Here is a 12,659-nt window from a genome sequence, read left to right as displayed (position 1 = left end):
AAAAAGAAAGAAAAAGAAAGAAAAAAAGAAAGAAAGAAAAAAAAAGAAAATTTTAAAGCAGATGGCAGTGGTCTACTGAATAGGTTAAAAAAAAAAAGGGGGGGGGGGAGGGCAGGAGTGAAGAAGGAGTCTGCTCCATCTTCTGTCCCTTAGAAAGGCACCCACAAACTTCCTGATCAAGTTTGTTCTTCCTGCACTGACATTTCTGTAGATTAATGCCAAAGATCAGAGGAAATTTTCGTTTTATCCTTACTGCCCACTAAAAGGCCTACCATTGTAACTTCTTAAATACAAATGGGAAACAATGCAAAGAGGGTGGGAAGGCGGGTCTGTGGGTCACAGAACAACAGGCTGTTGTGCCTTCAGAAGACCCAAGTTTGGTCCCCAGCACCCACGTCTGGGTATATCACAACTGCTCCAGCTACATACAACTCCTGCCCGGGGGAGAGCAGATACATCCCCTCTGGCCTCCTCCGGGGACACCTGCACACACATACACGCGTGCATACAGGGACTTCTCACAGAGTTTAAAATAAATCCTTTTTTTTTTATTACAGGACACACACCACAACCTGATTATTAAAGGCAAAGTAGGCTGGGCATGGCAGCATACAGGTTTAATCTCAGAACCCAGCAGGGGGTCAAGCAGAGTCAAATGTCTGGGAGTTCAAGACCAGCCCGGTCTACAGAGTGAGTTCCAGGTCAGCAGGAAGTTACCCTGTCTCAAAAGCAAACATAATAATAATAATAATAATAATAATAATAATAATAATAAGAAGAAGAAGAAGAAGAAGAAGAAGAAGAAGAAGAAGAAGCAAAGTCTACATATGCAAACAAACCAATCACCATCGTCATCATACTAAATAAAAAGGCAAAGTCATTTAAATAAACTGAATAAAGTCCTACTTTTTCCAGAGGCTAAATCTAGGTGTATTTCTCAGTTTAGGCGGGGAATAGTCGGCGGGGGTGGGGGGGTGAGAAAGCTAGGAGACTGGATGCTGAGTCTCTCGGTTGTATCAGAGAGATAACTTCTCTGGGCATCATCAGATTCCTCAGCTCAACTCTTGTCCAAAACACCTCAGGCGCCTGGGTAGGCTTGCTGGCTGTGCTGGCCAGACCTGCCTGGGTGGAAGAAGGTCTAGAGGTGGCAGGCGACTGACCTGGAAGAAGAAAGGAGGCTAGGCTAGGGCTAGGAGGCAGCAGAACCCCTCCCCCAGCCTCAGGGTTGGTAGGCCCTGACACTCCACGACAGGCCTGCACCCCAGGTCCCTGGAAACCCCCATAATACAGCACCCTAGTGTGGATCATCATCATCAGGGACAACCCCCCCCCCCGAACAGAACCAAGACCAGCTCCAGGAAGAAACCCTGATCAAAGTCCCCATCTGCACCCCCTCCCCACAAAAATGATAAACAGAACACTACCAGTTAAGCTGGGGAGCCTGAGCACAAAAGATAAGGTGAGACCAGCACACAGCCATGACTACCAGCTGGCCATAAATCGTGACTGGCCCCAGGCATACAGTTATCCCGGAGGTTTCACTAAAGTAACTTTTAAAATTCTCTTCACCTTATCTGGAGGCCCCCGTCAAACGCACATACATCACAGGCTCAGATCTCAGCCATTAGTGCCCGAATTCAGACTTCCCAAAACAAGGCCATCCCCAGTGGGGCCCTTCCCCAATTTCCAGGCCCAGCTGAGGACTTTCACCCCCTTAACTAACAAAAGGGACCTTGTACACACACACACACACACACACACACACACACAAGAGCCCAATGCATTAGTCTGCGTGGTGTCAAAAGAGCGTTCCTTGACCCGTCTTCCAGGCCTGGCTAGGGTGCTCGCCTGTGACCTCCCTGGGTGGGGTCCACAAAGATTAGGCACCCAGCTTTGTTGGCTACTGTTCCATGTATCTGTGCAGTCCTGGCCCTGCCAAACAGAGAAAAGGTGCGGGAGGGTAAAGAAAAAAGGCAGAAGAGAAAGAAAAAGGGAGGGAGGAACGGGGGGGGGGGTAGAGACTCAGGCTCCACAACTGTAGAAAAGTGTCCTGACTTATTTAATGAAGGAAAGGACCCGAGTCAACCCAGATATCCAACACGCTGTCATCTCAGGCTGTAAAGTCGCCAGTTCCAAGAAGTACAGAGAGGAGGATGTCCCACTGATACCACCGGTTGTATAAAATGTGTATTTTAATTTAGCCCCACCTGTTGATAAATTCCTCCAGAGGCGAATATGGCAAATGTGTCCTCGCACATGAGACTTGCACTCTCTACTAAGTACCCAGCCACAGGCGAGAATGTTACCTCCTTAAACTCGAGTTCACCACTATGGCCTGAAAGGAAAGACTTCTAGTTTCCAGATGCTAAACGAGACTACTGTGAAATTAAGCCTACGGAACCGTCTGACTATCAGACAGGCAGAATCGCAGTCTTGGAAGGCTGCTCAGCTAGCACGCTGCCATTTAAACAAAGTGGAACTTGGAGTGGGAGGGGACCCGCCCCTTCATCCCGGAGAAACAGCCTCTACTTCATAGTCCACAACCAGGGGCAGCTCTACCTCCTCAGGTCATGCCTTTCGACAAGGTGGACCGTCGTGTCAACGGGAGAGAGAGAGAGAGAGAGAGCTACTGACATCAAGTGGTCAGAGAGAAGCCACTTGAGTGAAGGATGCCACATGTGTAGGTATTTACATGCAAATACAGCCGAGACAAATGCTCACCAGAAGTGCCCCCAACCAGAAAGGATCCCACCCCTAGATGTCAAAAGGAAACCCGGTCTGAGGTCCACACCTATTTCCAAGGCTGGGGGAGCCAGCGGGAGCATCCTTTAGGAATAGCCTCTAGCCAGGACTCTGAATTCAAAAACTCTAGTAGCTGTTTAAATATGAGGAAATGGAAATAACTGTAAAAAGCTATCAACCTCACTAAAGATCAAATACCGACAGAGCCAAGCAGCCGGTTGTCGAGGTAGCTGGTAAAACAGTGGCGAGCCCAGTGAGTGCTCTGTGAGCCCGGTTCCTCTGCAGGCAACGAGCTGGCTGTCTCTCAGAGAAGGTTGGAACTGGGCCATGGCTGGCACGCCCAGTTTGCCACATTTGACCACATGGTTCCTGTGACAGGCAACACTGCAGCGAGGACGCTGTGACCAGGCCAGCTGGTGACAGGAAGGGGACTGACTAGGAAGCAAAGACAGGAAGAAGTTGAAGGCTGAAAGAGAGCAGGCTAGACAGGCAGGGAGGCCTTCCAAGAGAGGGGACTGGGGGTGGGGTGGGGGGGGGAGAACACATGATAATTAACTCAGCAAGTTGATAGTATTTGCATATAAATGCCTCTACAAATCACTACAAACAAGCCAGGACAAGTCAGGCCTATTAGCATATATAAGCCAGCACAGGAAGGCCTCTCTAGGTGGGTCTTGGAGTGGGCTGCTCACTTAGGAGGCCTCCTGCCAGGCTGGGGGGGGGGGGCAGGGGGACTCTGGTTCCACTGCAGACCCTCAGGCTCCAGAACCCTTTCAGGATGTCAGAAAAGAGGTGGCTTCGTTATCAGCCAATAAGGAAAGAGCGAAAGAAACTCGGGACCTCTTAGTCACTCTCTAACAGGGCGTGGTAAAAAAAAGAAAGAGAAGCAGAGAGGCCACGTGCAAGAATGAAATAAATGGGTGGGAGCAAATAAATTGATGGAGTGTCTCCTTCATAAGCCGAGGAACCTCAGGTGCCAGCCTTCTGGGTTATGGGCTTCCCTCCACAGGTGTGAGACCACACCCTATGACTGATGAAATAAAGAGATGCTCAAGGAACTTAGAGGATTGGTTCAAAACCAAAAGCAGGGGCCACAGAGAGGAGCCAAAGCATCCACAGTTTCCACTGCAGGGTGAGGTCGGCTGTGTGGTGAGGAAGTCAGCTTTCCAGAAATCAGGATCAACGGAGTCTTCAGGTGAGGGAACTCTGAGTCTGGGTGTCTGTTTTCCTGAGCCATGATTTTGTACCTTCAACCAATGAAAAAGACTTCCTGTCCACCACCGGTGAGTGGGTACCAGGACTTCCTGTTACCCGGTTTGCCAACATCTGGACAATTCTTATGGTTGCTCCCAGCAAGGACAGACAGACTGCTGGCACCTGTGACAGCTCTCATCTTGGCTATCAATCTGACTACGGTTATCTGGAATGAGCTAAAACTAGAGCCGACAGACAACTCCTGTAAGAGATTTTCTTAATCATATTATGGGGAGAAGGGAGGCCAACCCTAAAACTGGGTGGCACCTTCTGGAAGAAGGATGCTTCTCTTTTTGTTTGCCTGAGGTCACTCGGTCACTCTCTCAGGGCAAGCCTATGGATCCTGCCGCTTTGGCATTCCTTCACAAATATTAAAGAAAAATTCTTTAGGATTCCAATACAGACCAAAGATCTCTCCAGGAATCCTGCCGACCTTCAGTATCTCCTTACAACTACTGAGACAACTACCAGATTCTCAGTCTCTCCAGCATGGGACATCCATTGCTGGACCATTCAGACCACATCCTTTAAGCCGGTCTAATAAATTCCTTTTTACTGCATACATCCATTCTATCCGTCCTGTTCCTTCAGAGAACCCTGATCAATACAGCTCTTTCGTTAAAAGATCTACAAGTTCTCTGCTTTTCCCCAAAGATGCCGGTAGACTTAATAACTGCTGAACGAAAACCAGTATCCACTTGCTCTTTGAAATAGGCAGGGGCTGGAGAGATGGCTCAGTGGTTAAGAGCACCGACTGCTCTCCCAGAGGTCCCGAGTTCAACTCCCAGCAACCACATGGTGGCTCACAGCCATCTGTAATGGGATCCTATGCTCTCTTCAGCTGTGTCTGAAGACAGCAACAGTGTACTCATATACATAAAATAAATCTTCAAAAAAAAAAAAAAGAAAGGAAGGAAGGAAGGAAGGAAGAAAAAGGCAAGGGCCAGGCAGGTAGGGTACAACCCACTGCTTCCATCTCTGGCATTCTGTTTATTTATCTTATATTTTTGGAGTTAGGGCCTGACTACATAGCTCAGACTAACCCTGAACTCCTGGTCCTTCCCACCTCAGCCCTCCCAAATAGGCATGTATCATGTCCGGCCTATCTGGAACTAGACTTTCAAAGCGGGCAGAATGCTATCTTATGGGGAAGCAAGCAACCGGGCTGAAGTCAGATATATTAGGGCTGTGATCAGAGTCAACAAAGCAACTGCATTCAGAGACCTGGCCGAACAGTGGTGGCTTTGAAAAGCCACCGGCCGTGCAAGTGACACCCACCCCCAACACACACATGAGGGCCTCTCTTCCTTACAGTGTCCAGAAGTTGACTTTGACACTTTTCACGGGGATGCAAATATTCCACAGAGAGATGGTGGAGCTGTTGGAAGGAAAGCAAAATCCACTTCCCCAAACCGGCCAAATGTACATTAAGAACCAAGGCCCTGAGCCAAAGAGCGTTTTAGGAAGCAGGTCTTGAGACAGCACAAGAAGCTTGGGCTGTTTCTTGAGCAGTTAAGGAAAATTGTTTAAAAGAAAGAAAGAAAGAAAGAAAGAAAGAAAGAAAGAAAGAAAGAAAGAAAGAAAGAAAGAAAGTAAGTAAGTAAGTTAGTTGCTGAGGAGCATTAATAAGAAAATAATTAAAGAAATAAAAGTCCATGGGCCCTTTAGCCTATCTCTCCTGGACAAACTGTCTGGGAAAGTTGTCTAACGTAGACCACTCAGATACTGGAGGTGTGGGAGAACAAGTGAGTCCGTGTCCACATAGACATGCTTTTGAAAGACTTAGGGTGGTACGGACTCCTGAAAAGGAGCTTTTTAGACACCAAAAGGGAGACTTGCAGATACGGATGCTTACAGGACTCAAGGGGGGGTGGGTCGGGGGCTGAAACCAGATATCAAGTGAAGACAATCCTTCTTTCCCCCTCCCCAATCTTCTCTGTACTGGATTAATCTGACTTCAGCCCCTCTGATCAGAGGCTGCAATGAGGGCCAGGCAGTCCCCTTTGAACTGGAATTTTAACACTGAAATACAGAGCAAGCCTGGTGACTGAAGTGTATGCAGGTACCAGCTTATCCAACAGCCTGGCCAATACCCTTGGAAGGATTTGTCTCCAATCCTGCTGGCTTGAATCAGGAGCCCCAAGAAGCCAGCCAAACTGTCCTTTGCTTGCTCCTGCAAGTGGCAGGGCTCACAATAGTTAAGGCTCCTCACAGACTAAGAATCACTGACAGTGTCCACTCCCAATCTGTCAGAACCTATCATGATCATGCTCAAAGTGTACTCACACCTAGTCTCAAAAGCCTTCCCCCGCAAATACACACTAGTCCCTGCTTCCAGAAGCACACAGACAGGGGTCTCTCTCCCCAGATCAAAGGTTTGTGGCTCAAGTCCCTTGCAGGAAAATGGGTAACAGCAGTCGGACAGGGCCCAGCTGAGCCAGTTTCCTTGATTCTACTCAAGGATTTCCTAGTGATAACTTCAGATCCCAAGAAATGCCTAGCTCTTAGCCACCGAAAGGTCCATTCAGATTAGATTCAAGAAAATCACTTCAGGGGGCACTTTAAGACCCTGGTATGACTCCCTTCCTCCCAGAAAAGAAGACATTGCTCTTCATAATCTCTATAAGGAGTGGAGTTGCAAGAGATTCAGTCCCTAACTAGTGGGAACCAGAAGGGACATGCAGTAGCAAGGTGATCAAATGTCTGGCCTGTCTTGAGTCTCCTTTCTTTGGAGGCCTCAGACCCGACCCTAGAGGGGTAGTTGAAAGAGTGCAGTTAAACTGCCTAAGGCCTTCCCAGAATGCACACGTGTATGCATACACACACACACACACACACACACACACACACACACACATTTAATTCTCTTGTTGACAAGCCTGTATGGCAGAAAGGAAGAAAGGCTTACCCAAAAGCCAGACACCAGGTAAGAGGCCACAAACAACACAATTCTCAAGATGCAACAGAGCCACTTCACTTTGCCAGCCCGAAAACTCTTATCTTTTTTTCATTTGCATTGTTATCCTTGCAAAAAGAAAAAAAAACAAAAAACCAAAAACCTGTAGGAATTAAAAATGAAAGAATTAAGAGTAATAGCAAGGCAGAAAACATCCAAAGGGGTAAATGCTTTAAAACTAAAAACAAAACAAAACAAAACAACCTTTAACAAATCAGCAGGCAGGAGAACTTTCAAGGGCAAAGAACTTTCTAGAAACACTCCATTCACTGCTTCATTTGTGGCTTGTCCTCAGTGCTCACTACCCTATCTTCCGGCCAAAAAAGGGTGAAAAAACCGGAAGAAAAAGAAAAAGAAAAAAGACAGACAGATGGACAGGCGGATAGATGGACAGACAGACAGAATGCATCCCTCTGTGTCGCGGCCTCTGAAAGCATTAACACAATGCTACTGACTGTCAACTGGGGCTGGGCCTGGCTTTCCTTGGGTCCCTGGTCCCCGTCCCTGTTAACAGTAAAATAAAACATAAAAACCAGCCCTCTACCATCTGATCGCCATTTCCCACGTGCTCAAAGGGAGCAGCCTGGCAGCCAACTTTAAATTGTACAGAAAACAAATCTGACAGCTGTTGATTGGATAGTTTTGCTTCATCTGAACTCTGAAAACAGCTTTTGCCAGTGACCTAAGATTTCTGCCCAAGTCTCTCCCTCGGGACAGTGTGAGGAAGCCTTAGCTTCTGTGGGTCGGGTTCTGTTTCAGTGTCTTCACGGTGCAGGACACTGTGCTCAAGACAGGACCGGTACCTTCAGACCTTACTGGGCCAAGCTCTACAAAGGAATACCCTAGCTTGCATTCCATTAAAAACTAGGCTGCCCAGTTCCTTGACCACAGTTAAGTCAGGGAGAAAGGACTGGCGGCGGCGGTGGCGGTGGTGGTGGCGGCGTCTGCGGCAGTGAGGCTAGGCTGCGACTTCTAACAATAACCATTAGGACCAGGTTCACCACCAGAGCATGTGGACAACCCTAAGAAGTTCCAGATAATGGAATCTGCCCTCCTGTTGTGTTGGGACGGCGTCACACACACCTCCCTCCCCATACTGGTTAATTACAACAGCGTTGGGAACCGGAGTAGGCCAACAGGCCCAAACATTACAGAAAGAGGCCAGCCTCCCAGCAAGCGACCATGTTAATCACAAATGAAAGCATAAACCACTTCACTGTACTCCTCCAGGTTGCTAAGGCGAGCATCAGGTGCATTATGCTTGCAGTGCTGTGCTGTGCTGTGCAGTGCTGTGCTGTGCTGTGCTGTGCTGTGCAGTGTGCTGTGCTGTGCTGTGCAGTGCTGTGCTGTGCTGTGTGCTGTGCTGTGATGTGATGTGCTGTGCTGTGCAGTGTGCTGTGCTGTGCTGTGCTGTGCTGTGCTGTGCTGTGCTGTGCTGTGCTGTGCTGTGCTGTGCTGTGCTGTGCTGTACTAACCAGCCAGGAGGCGGGGCTTATACTTACTAGCTTCCTCAGACCAGACACCCCATGGCCTCCTTGCAGAATAGACTCAGGGCCCTAGGTCAGGCAGGAGGCAAGCTGGGAACCCTCCTCCCAAGGGGAACTACTCAGACAAGTGGGAACAGCAGTTCCACACATTTTGAGAAAGACTGCCTAGTCACTTAAAATATTTACTTTTGAAGACGAAACTTTTGCAACTCCCCCAATAAAACCAGCTTCCTAGGTAAGAGTTTGCTTTGGGCCCCTCAAGTATTCCTGAACACTCACACTCTCACTTCCAAAACCAAAAGACCCAGTCTCTAGAAGATACACTAAAAGGACACACACACACCGATCTAGAAGATACACTAAAAGGACACACACACACCGACAATAAAGGCATATTCCCTGAATACCACATGTGACCAAAACTCAAGTTCACAGATTTATTCAAATGAACCAACCACCTCTTGGACACCCAAAAATGCAGGGGCCATCCCTTTCAGCCCTAAAGGTGAAGGCTGAAATCTCACTTATTTTAGCTCCTTGACACTGGGAAGTCTGATTGGCACCGAGTTTACATAGCAGTTAAATCCAGTCCCAAAACAGCAGGAAAGCACTTTGCTGTCCAGCCAGGAGAAGCCAAACAGGAGGCCGCCTGCAAGCACCGCTCTATTTGGGCCCTTTTCCACCTTCCCTCAGCATTCGCTAGGCAAAGAAACCAAAATTAAGGTTTCAGGTGGTTGGCGGCTGCAGCTGGTTGTTTTTTGTTGTTCTCAGAGAGCCAGCCAGTTCCTTGTCAATCAAAACAGTTTTCAGAACTGGAGAACCCAGAGTTCCATCCCATAGAAAGTGTCCCTATTGGATGGAGGTGATGGGGGGGTTGGGGGGACCCGGGAGTCACCTGACCCACGTCATAAGGACAGAAGGTCTTCAAAGCACTTAATTCCTGGCCATTCCAAAAGGACTGTTTTCAAAGTGTACAAGTGCTTGCTTCTGCCACCGACCCCATGTTGTTAAATAACACTTGTGTGTAATTAAATAAAAGACCCGGTGTGACCCCCAGCCCATTTTGAGAGCCACTTTAACAGGTCTTCTGAAAACCATACTAGAAATCAAACGTAGGCAGGCTCTTTGGTCCTGTGATTTAGAAAAGAAAGGAGGGGGTGGGGGGGATGGAGAAAGTTGCTCTTGGCCTTCACGGCATGCACATTCTCTGGAAGGCAGCCTTCAGGACCCCCTCAGAACTAGAGAACACAAACACAGGTGTGCAAGCATCCAGGTATTTGCGTCTCTCCAACAGACTCCTCTTAGCCCACCTCTGTTCCCAGTGTTCCACGTCTGGATTTAGAATCCTAGACTGCCAGTGGATGTTGTGATAACAAGAACCAGGCTCCCAACTCCCTACTGTCCCCACCTCTCTCTCTCTCTCTCTCTCTCTCTCTCTCTCTCTCTCTCTCTCTCTCTCTCTCTCTCTCACACACACACACACACACACACACACACACACACACACACACACACACCTCCGAAGGTCTATGCTTTCCTATTAAATGCAGTCTGGGCCACAGCACTCCAGCCCAGCCCACTGGAACTCGGTGATTTTTAGGGTTTCCCTTGAAACCTATCCAGAAACCACAGCCATTAAAAGAACATGAAGGTTTGACACCTCCTGAATTTAGGAATGAGGGGACTCTAGGGGCCAACTCTACAAACTGGCACCTGCTGCCTGATGGCAAAGAAACAGTTACCCCCAGCTATGGGTGAGCTTCAAGTTAGACTCTTATTTACTTAGTGACTAGTCACCAAAGATCTCAAAGCACGAAATGAAGTGAGATGAAGATGACGTGTAACTTCCTCACCATCTCTCTCCCAGGCTTAAGTCTGGTTTCCTTGCTGTGTCTTGATGCCGTACACCAAGCAGGCCCTGGCCTTCCCTGCCTCCCAGATGGGAAGCCTATATATGCTCTGTGGTTTATAAGTCAGTGGCTCCAAGAGAGTCCTCAAAGGCTGATAAATGAGAAAATGCAAGGGGTGGGGGTGGGGGGGTGCCTTCCTAGAGTCACCTGCTCTCCGGTCACCTTTAAACCAGTTTAGCACACTGGGTACCACCACTAAGGCTGGCTGCTGAAACTCCCTTTGAGTGTGCCATGTGGGCTGTGGGTTCTCCCCTGAGGGTAAGATTCCCCATCACCATCATCATTACATAGGTACGCACAGGACTGAAACGGCTGTTTTTTTCCAGAAAGCTTGTTTCTCTCTAAGCCTACAAAATGACTTTGGGTTGGATTTTTGTTTTGGTTTTGGTTTTTTTTGTTGTTGTTGTTGTTGTTATTTTTCTTGTTGCTACTCTAACTTGGATATCTCTCTTCTTTAAATGGATTAAAAAAAAAATCTTACCTCTCCTTCGTACTCCCGCCCCCCCCCCAAGACAAATGCTGTACCGGTTCTGGCAGAAGAACAAACCGAAATTAGAGGGCAGCCAGGCCAAGATGATCTCCATAGGTCCCGCCAGCTCTGCCCTGATTCTCTCTTTAATTACTCCCTAAACAGGCACATTCTTCACATTGCTGCAAACTGACCAGCGACTTCTAACACTCTCACTCTCTCTCTCTCTCTCTCTCTCTCTCTCTCTCTCTCTCTCTCTCTCTCTCTCTCTCTCGTCCATACACCCCCCCCCCAGATGAAGAAGGTATGTTTTAGACCAAAGAACCCAAAGTTCTCAATGGCACTAGTACCCCCAAGTATTAACAAGGTAGGAACTAACCCAAAAGCAGAAGGAGGAGGAGGAGGTCGGGAAGGAAAAGCAAAAGGAAATAGGAGGAAGAACATACTCCGGTGCCCAGCAGACTCTAAGCCACTCTCTCCCCAGGTAGGTTCCTCCTGGAGTCTAGGAGTTCAAGTGCATCCAAGCCTGCCCTTCCCCCACACGCCCCAAGAGAATGGGAAGTTCAGCCAAGACTCACTCGCAGCACCTGCCTCCAGCGCTAGGCCGGCTGCGAGCGGCGCGGCGGGGGAGGGAGGCTGCACTCACCTGGCACACAAAGCCTCCGTACACCTCGGGAGGAAGGAGGCACTCGGAGGTCCGGGGGCCACCACGCCGGCCAGCGCGACAACGGGAGATTCCAGTGGCAGCGGAGCCCCGAACTTACCCACCCCAGGCGGCATTCTCCCCACCTCCCGCTGCCCCCCGGGCTCGGCGGTGGCGCAGGCTAGGAGCGAGGGGCCTGGCGGCAGGGGCGGGGCGCGCATGGTGGCGGCCCGGGGCTGGCGATCTGCGGGCTGCCCCGGGGAGGGAGGTCCCCCAGGCGCGGCGGGGATTCACCCACGGGGCGCGGCGCTGCGTCCCGGTCCCCGTCCCGGCCTGCCCGCCTCTCTCCTCCTCCTGCGCCGCCCGCTCGCCCGCCCGCCCGCCCGGAATCGCTTTATGTAAATGAAGCTCAACTCGCAGTTTGCAGCGCGCACCGCCCGAGGAAGGGGGGCGGGCGGGGCGGGGGGCCTTCGGGGATCCACATTACACAGCAACAAAGCGGAAGGTTAATTTGAAACTCACAGCCCCGCAGCCTCTCGGCTCCCCGGGCAAAGCCTGACATCTACAGTCGCGCTGGGCGCAGGCCGGGCTGCTCGCGGTGGCCGCGCCCGCGCGCCTGCGGGGACCTGGGGACATAGACGCACAAACACACAGGAGCAGGGCCGGAGCTGCCGGGCCCGGGCTCCCAGTACCGGCCTTGGAGGCGGCCTGGGCCGCACTCGCCTGGGGACAGGAGCCTTGGCTGCCCTGGCCTGCACCAACCCAGGAACCGGCCCGGCAGGAACAAAGCCGCGTCCCCGCGAGGCACTGACCGCACCGCTCATCAAAAGTCAAAGGCCGGCCTGGAAGAAACGGACGCGCCCTCGGCCACCCCCAATCTCCCCCCCAAAAGAGAAGAACAAGCAGTCGGGGCCTCTGAACCCTGATCCATCAGTCTCTGGGCCCTGTCCACGTCAGAGCCAGGCCACTCTAACATGGGGACTTTAGCCAATGTGGACAGGAATTTATTTGAAACACACACCCATCCTATTAACTGCTTCACAGAGCACTTCTGTTTTTCAGCTGCAGAAACTTACGAAAACATCCCCTACTCTCCTCTCTCCTCTCTTTTCTTTCTCTCTCTCTCTCTCTCTCTCTCTCTCTCTCTCTCTCTCTCTCTCTCTCCCTCCCTCCATTGAGAGTTTAAGGACAGTTTCTG

The 12,659-nt window shown here is 50.1% G+C and overlaps 1 protein-coding gene across 1 annotated transcript in view; it reads right to left on the bottom strand.

Annotated features, from left to right (window-relative positions):
- The window catches only part of Zfhx3 (zinc finger homeobox 3), a 235,644-nt gene extending 223,494 nt beyond the window's left edge, over positions 1-12,150 (bottom strand). The window contains exon 1 of the mRNA XM_021220667.1: positions 11,465-12,150. The gene's annotated coding sequence lies outside the window, so the exon portion shown is untranslated. The remainder of the gene's footprint in view (positions 1-11,464) is intronic.
- Positions 12,151-12,659: the final 509 nt, after the last annotated feature.

This window comes from Mus pahari, chromosome 20 (assembly GCF_900095145.1).
Source record: "Mus pahari chromosome 20, PAHARI_EIJ_v1.1, whole genome shotgun sequence".
NCBI lineage: Eukaryota > Metazoa > Chordata > Mammalia > Rodentia > Muridae > Mus > Mus pahari.
This window is presented reverse-complemented; position numbering and strand designations above follow the sequence as displayed.